The sequence below is a fragment of the Urocitellus parryii genome, chromosome 2 (genome assembly GCF_045843805.1).
Source record: "Urocitellus parryii isolate mUroPar1 chromosome 2, mUroPar1.hap1, whole genome shotgun sequence".
Classification (NCBI taxonomy): domain Eukaryota; kingdom Metazoa; phylum Chordata; class Mammalia; order Rodentia; family Sciuridae; genus Urocitellus; species Urocitellus parryii.
The window spans coordinates 150,515,863-150,523,181 of NC_135532.1; positions in this window are offsets into that span (position 1 = coordinate 150,515,863).

The window sequence follows — 7,319 nt, forward strand, 5'->3', positions numbered from 1 at the left end:
GGAGGGAGGGGGAAGTGCCCGGGAATGATATTGGGCAAACTGTATTGTTACATCGTGTGCATGTACGAATATGTAACAGCAAATCCCATCCATATGTACAACTGTAATGCACTAATAAAAATGTAAAAAATAAAACAATGACATCCAGAACTGTCTTCCATAGTGTTGGCACCTTGCGTTAATTATAATTAACATTCGTTGAGACCTCTCTTCGTGCTAGGATTTGTTTTATAGAGTTTACATACTTTAGCTGATTCATTTTTACAAAGTTCCTATTGAGTATGTGAGGAAACTGCAAAATTACATTAGCAGATCTGAGAGGAGTTCCTTTGTGGTGAATGGTTGCTTAGGGAAGCTGAAGGACCTGATGGAGAGTGAAGCTCTTTCCAGGCCTGTTGGAGGACTCAGGCCTCAATTTCTTGAGTTGTTTTTTTTTTTTTTTTTTTTTTTTTTGTAATTCTAGATAATTATCTAGTATGTGAAGGGGGACAGTCAAGAAGCAATCCTTGAATTCTTGAATGGGAGACTGGCATGCACAATACATGAATAGGAAACCAATGAAATGATTTAAATTGTACTTTCTAACAACAACTCGTCCAAAAATGTTTTGTAAGGTAGATGATATGAAGAGATTTGGAATGTTCAGTGAGATGACTGATGTCAAGAAAGTATAGAATTATGTTGAACCAGTCAAGAATGAGTTAAAAGAGATTTGTGTGGAATCAAAAGGCAGAGCAAAGAATTTTTGCTGGACTAACTCTGACCAGCTGTTGAAAATGCCTAGTATACTTGGAAGCTGTTTGCTTCCTTAGGCTTCTGTAGCTTGATGAACTTAGCCATGGGATTTTTATCCAGCTCTATTCTAAATCATAGCTAATTTTAAAATGACTTGTGGGGGTGGGGGGGATGGGGGGTGTTAATCTGGCATTGAACCCAGGGGTGCTTAACCACTGAGTCACATCCCCAGCCTTTTTTATGTTTTAATTTGAGACAGGGTCTTGCTAAGCTGTTTAGGGTCTCACTAAGTTGCTGAGGCTGGCTTTGAACTCATGATCCTCCTCCCTCAGCCTCAGGAGTAGCTGCGATTACAGGCCTGTGTCACCATGACTGGCAAATGTTTGATCTTTTAAAGAAAAAAATCTGGAATAGTCCTGACTTCTACAAGTTGCAAGTCTCAGCTGGATGTGAATAGGGGTTGAGTCAAGATCTACCTGCAGGATTACAGTCCCATCTGTTGGACAGAATCTCAGAATTTATATCCCTGTCCAGCATTTTAGAAAGATGTTGGGTGGTTTTGATCTTTGAAATTCATTTTAGCCTGACTAGTTTTATAAAGGAAAAGCAGGAAAGTGGATCTTCAGAGTTTGAGCTGCACATTTTGCCCTTTCCTGAAGGGCATTCTTGAACTGGTATTTCAAGGGTCCTTTGTAACAGGCTACTGGTATCACAATTTAAATTGTGATCAAAACACTTTTAGAGTAGGAAGAAATTATACAGAAACCCCTAAGAGAATTTGTCTTACTGTTAATAAGCGCAACTTCCAATACCATCCATATTTTTTTTGCTCATTTTATCTTTGCTTTCTCTTATCAGAGGCAAAAGGCTTAGCTGCATTCAGCTCTCTTTTATTTACTTTTGGAGTACTTATGAACCAAACTTGGTGCTGCTCTTTTCAGCCTCTATAACTTCTTTAGCAGTTTTAAACTGCTAAAGGCTGACATGGTGGCATGTTCCTGTAGTACCAGCTACTCGGTAGGCTGAGGGAGCCAGGCTGGGCAACATAGGGTAACTGCATCACAAAAACACAACAACAATAGATAATTTAGGGTATAAGAAAAATATGATGATGGGAGCTAGGTGAATAGTGGTATCATTGTTAAGGGAGAAGAGATAAAGAAGCAGGTTTCTTCAGGAGAAAAGTTTTTGAAAGACTAGGATGCTCATAATACAGGAAAATAGCTGTGTGGTGGGAAGTTCAGATGAGTGTTTAGGATATATTTTAGGAGTAATGAACTTATTTATGGTGACAGTAGGCTATGTAGGATACCCATCATCTAGTATCAAAGCCTGGCTTCTCTGGAAGCAGTTACTGAGACTGAGTTTGGGGTTCAAGGTATTTATTGCAAATCAAGTCTTGTGAAAGGAAGAGGGTGAAAGCAGTATTAGGCAGAGGAAGACATTGAATACATTATGGACTCAATTAAAACCTCAGTCAGCTCTGCAAGCAGGAGTTCCCTGAAAGGGATAGTTGGGCAGAAGTGAATTTAAGAATGAGGCAGAGACACATTCAAGGGACAATGGGCTATCACAAGAGTGAGACATCACTAGGGCAGTAGCGCACACCTGTAATCCCATCTACTCTGAAGGCTGAGGCACGAAGATCACAAGTTCAAAGCCAAGCTTAGCAAAAGTGAGGTGATAAGCAACTCAGTGAGACCCTGTCTCTAAATAAAAGGCAAAATAGGGCTGGGGATATGGCTCAGTGATTGAGTGCCCCTGAGTTCAATCCCTGGTACCCAAAAAAGAAAAAAAAAGAGTGAGACATCATTTGGGGATAAAGCAAAAAATACAGGGGCCAGGGTTGTAGCTCAGTGGGAGAATGCTTACTTGACACATGTGAGGCACTGGGTTTGATCCTCAAAAATAAAATAAAGAAAATAAAGGTATTCTGTCTGTCTACAACTAAAACAAAATATTAAAAGAAAAAAAAAAAGTGCTTGGCGCCGTGGTGCACACCTGTAATCCCAGCAGTTCAAGAGGCTAAGGCAGGAGGATTGAGAATTCAAAGCCAGCCTCTGCAATTTATAGAGTCCCTAAGCAGTTCAGTGAGACCCTGCCTCCAAATAAAATATTTTTTTAAAAGGGGTGGGGATGTTGCTCAGTGGTTAAGCACCCCTCAGTTCAATCCCCTGTACCAACAACAACAACAACATCAAAAAGATAATTCAAGGGAGAGTGAGAGAGAGACTCTCTTGCCTGGGATTCTGGGCTTTTCTTTCTTTTTCTTTTTTAGTTATACATGCACACAATATCTTTATTTTATTTATTTTTATGTGGTGCTGAGGATTGAACCCAGGGCCTCACATGTATGAGGCATGCACTCTGCCACTGAGCCAAACCCCAGCTCCCCCAGGGCTTTTTTTTTAAGAACACTTGGTGAAGAGTGGGTATGGGAAGATAATGTGGGGATGACATCAGTCTGAAATCACAAGATGTTTATGGCGGTTTGATCATTCTCAGGATCCTTAGGGTAAAGTGCTCTCCACTGTTTGATCTGAAATAGAGAATATTAAGAAGTACCCTACAGTACAGATTTCTTAAAATATTGTCTCTTTTTTTGCTTAGTCTGTTTACTAAATGGACTACTAAATAGTACACAAGGTAATTTTGATAAGTGAGTGAATTTACAATAACTAAGATTTGAAGGTTTCCCAGAAATTTGGGAATGACAGGCCTGGGACAGAGAACTGGATTGGGGAGTAACAGGCCTGGGAAGAAAGGTATGCAAAGCATTAGCATAAGGCAAAAGACTTTTAAATTCAAATTATATTTTCTAGCTAGGTGTGATGACACAAGTCTGTAATCCCAGTGACTTGAGAGGAATACAGGTTCTAATCTGAGACCAACCTGGGCAATTTAGCAAGACCTTGTCTCAAAAATTTAAAAAAGGACTGGGGGATTGGGGTTGTAGCTCAGTGGTTGAATGCTTGCCTCAAACATGTAAGACACTGGGTTTGATCTGCAGCACCACATTAAAAAAAATAAATAAAATATTGTGTCCATCTACAATTTACAAAAATGGACTGACATATAGTTTAGTAACTTAGTGATAGTGCCCCCTGGGGTTTGATCCCCATTACTACCCGCCTCCAAAAAAAAAAAAAAAAAAACCAAAAAAAAAAAAAAAACACCACCCCTAAAATTATATATATATATTTCTTTCTACCTGTTTTTGTTTGTTTGTTTGTTTGTTTAACCTCAGGGCAATTATTGCCTACCAGAATGTCTTGTGTTAGGCCAAATGGCCAAGTGTCATTTTACCTCCACCTTGCTCAGTCACAAGATGTGAGCTGCCACTTGAAGGTCAAGAGAAAGTGAGGAGAGATAGAGAGAGAGAGAGAAGAAGAAGGAGAAGGAGAAGAGAAAGAGGAAGAAGAGGAGGAGGAGGAGAAGAGAGAGGAGAGAGAGAGAGAGAAAGCGAGAAATGACACATGTTTGTCAGAGCTGACAAATAAAAGCCATCTCTCTGTAGGAGAGAGAGGCAAAACAGGCTTGAGTTCTGGGACTTTTATGAGGGAGGCTCAGGAATCAAAGCAGGGTGAGTCCTAATTTGGGCGTTAAGGGTTGGGTTGGTATGAGGGAATGGGTGACCCTTTCTCAGAAATGCCCATGGGCAGGAAAGCAAAACTTTTTCCTTAAAATGGCACCTTTCACTTAAGATGGCCATCCAGATGTTAAGCAAAGACCTTGTATTAGGCAGCAAGCCCTTGATTGAAGAGGGATCTAGAGAGTGCTTCTGTGTGTCCCACCCAAAGAAAAAGTGAGTCAGCAAAAAAAATTAATCTGGAAATATAAGTTTTTAAGGGATAGGAGAAGAGCAAGAAGAATCAGCTGAAGGAGAGTAAGCAGATGAGGTCAAAGATTTTCAACAGTGCTAAAAACTATATAAAGTTTAAGTGAGACAGTAACAGGAATGTGTAAACATGAATGCCTTTGGAATGAATGACTCAAGTGTTACTTTTTGTGTTTCCTTCTAACAGTATTCTCTTAACCTGTGAAAAGAGTCTAGCATTTTTAGACTCTTAGCACTGAAGGATATGGACAGTAGGTCCCAAGGAGGGAACTGTTCCTCTACCTGTCCTCCTGCCCTGCCCTAAATTAACCCTGCCACCAAAACTCCTCCCATGACCTGGCCATGCCTACCAAAATGGTCTGCCAAAAGTAACTAACTCCTCCCCAAAACTGGCTCTGGTAAAACCTTTTTTTTTTTTTTTTTTTTTATTGATTGATTGATTGATTTTATTTTTTTAAATACACGACAGTGGAATGCATTACAATTCTTATTACACATATAGAGCACAATGTTTCATATCTTTGTATATAAAGTATGTTCATGCCAATTCATGTCTTTATACATGTACTTTTTTTGCATTACAATTCTTATTACACATATATACCATTTTTCATACAATTTTTCATAATGGTAAAAACTTATAAAACCCAGATTCTCGTGGTGGCCTACTGCCATCCATTCCAAACCCCAGATGTGCCCCACCTGCACTGGCCTGTTGAGGTTTGCCTCCATTTTCTTTTTATTTTTGTATTCTCTTTCATTTGCTTTCAAACACCATAGTTTCCTGCAGTTCACAATCCCAAGACCCTAAGGCATTGACTTTAGGGAATATTTTTAAAGGAATGCCTAGTAACTATATTAGAAAATAACTAGGTTAAACAAATAATACAGTGCTTCTTGATAGAAGGGCACAATAGTACCTATGAAACATTCTTTAATAAAATCTAAATCTACTTAAGCTTTCATATCTACAAATCTTAGGAAATACAAGGGATGAAGGAACATGTAAATCAACTATAGAGATGTAGTTGGCAATATTTAGTGTGTGAAAAACAGGATAAGAATTTTTTCAACAACATATAAACTGAAAAGAGATTAGAACCTATAAATAGGACCAGCACATAAATAATCTGCAGGGGAGAATAAAAGTGAGCTGGAAAAAATATGACTCTATTTAGTTTCTTCTGCTATGTATCCCTGAACTTTTATAGTATTTTTTTCACTTGCAATATAATGTTAGGCTCTTAGACCAGGATATATACTAGGCCAGTGCAGCCTTCCCTGGTGCCCAGGAGCCCAACATGTTTGCTTACACTCAAATGGCCCACTAGCTCTCGGTCCTGGCTCCAACAGGCAGTGCCTTAGTGGGGACCAGAAATCCTAGCCAGCCATATTCCGTTGCCTTCCTGGCCAAACGTACAGCAGACAGGCAACCTCTTCTCCCTACACCCAATTTGTTTTGTACCTGGATCTTGGATGAATCATCAAATCAAGTTGTTTGCCCACTTGGGGGACAAGGGATGTAGTCATGGCAGCAGGGAGCATCATGGAACTGCTGCATGTGAGCAGAAGCACCAAACCCAAGGTACTATTCTTTATTATTTCATTGTACTTCACTTACAAAACAAAATCAAAGATAAAGTTAAAACTTTCAAGGTAGCAGCTGCAGAGTATTATACTCAGGTATGGACCTCTCCTTAGTTTGGTGCCTCATGCAACTATAGTGCTTGTGCTAATTGAAGCTGGTTCTGCCTGAAAAGAAATTTATAAGCCTTGTCACTAACTAATTGCAATGTATGGATTTTATTTAATCCCTGATTTGAACAAACAAGCTAGACAGATTATGGGGGTAATTAGAATACTACTTGGATTCTTTTTTGAGGGGTACTAGGAATCGAACTCAGAGATACTCGACCACTGAGCCACATCCCCAGCCCTATTATTTGCATTTTATTTAGAGAAAAGATCTCACTGAGTTGTTTATTTCCTTGCTTTTTGCTGAGGCTCCTTTTGAACTTGTGATCCTCCTGTCTCAGCCTCCCTAGCCACTGGGATTAGAGGCCTGTACCGCTGCACTGGGCCTGCTTGGATTTTTTTATATGAAGATTTACTACCAAGGCTGAGGGTGTGGCTCAGTAGTGGAGCATTTGCCTAGCATGTGTGAGGCACTGGGTTTGGTTCTCAGCACCACATATAAATTGGTTCTACCACTGGGATTGTGGGTTAGTGGTAGAACGCTTGCCTAGCACCTGCGAGGCCCTGGGTTCCATCCTCGGCACCCCATAAAAATAAATAAAATAAAGGTACTGTGTCCAATTACAACTAAAAAAATAAATATTTAAAAAAATAAATAAGTAAAATAAAGATCAATTGACAACTAAAAATTCTTTTTTAAAAAAGATTTACTATTATTTTTTAGATGTTAAAATCATACTGTGTTATGTACTTTTTAAAAACTCTTATTTTTAGAGATATATACTAAATATTTAAAGATTATATAATGTGATAGCTGGCATTTGCCTTAAAATAATCTGAGGTGTTAATAGAAAAGGGAATATCTGAAAAAATCGTTGTCCAGGCATGGGTAATGGTTAAAGTTGGTTGTTGGGTATCAAGTCTCATCAAAATAGTCTCTATATTCTTATATACTCTTTTAAACACTTTCCATGATAATTTTCAATTATGATATGCCTTAGGATTGAAAAACTTGAAGTCCCACAATTCAGTCCTGAAAAATGGAATAAGC